We start from the raw sequence: 354 nt of genomic DNA, 5'->3' as shown, positions 1-354 counted from the left end.
AGTATGTTAAAAAATATTATTTTAATCTGGACTCTTAAGCAGTTTCTTCTTCTCCAGTCAGAAGGGAAAACTGGCAAAAATGTCTAAAAAAAGCTGTTCTAATAGACTGCAAGACTCTATAAATAATTTTAAATCCCCTGGATTCAGAGGATTTGCAGCATAAAGAAACTGCAAGGAGTTGATTGTTTTGCCTGTGGAATTCTAGCTTACAAGAACAAATGATGTGCACATCTGTATTACCTCATTACCCTACTTTCCATAACAGCCACTCTCGCCAGTACTGTATAAACCATTCTGCCTTCACAGTCCCATAATGGTTGATTTAATTAATGGGAAACCAGAGATGCAGTTGTA

General features: G+C 36.2%; 1 protein-coding gene across 6 annotated transcripts in view; it reads right to left on the bottom strand.

Annotated features, from left to right (window-relative positions):
• KIAA0922 (KIAA0922 ortholog) overlaps positions 1 to 354 on the bottom strand; it is a 73911-nt gene that overhangs the window by 32644 nt on the left and 40913 nt on the right. The window lies entirely within an intron of this gene.

Source organism: Corvus brachyrhynchos, unplaced genomic scaffold (genome assembly GCF_000691975.1).
Source record: "Corvus brachyrhynchos isolate BGI_N302 unplaced genomic scaffold, ASM69197v1 scaffold175, whole genome shotgun sequence".
Taxonomy (NCBI): Eukaryota; Metazoa; Chordata; class Aves; order Passeriformes; family Corvidae; genus Corvus; species Corvus brachyrhynchos.
This window is presented reverse-complemented; position numbering and strand designations above follow the sequence as displayed.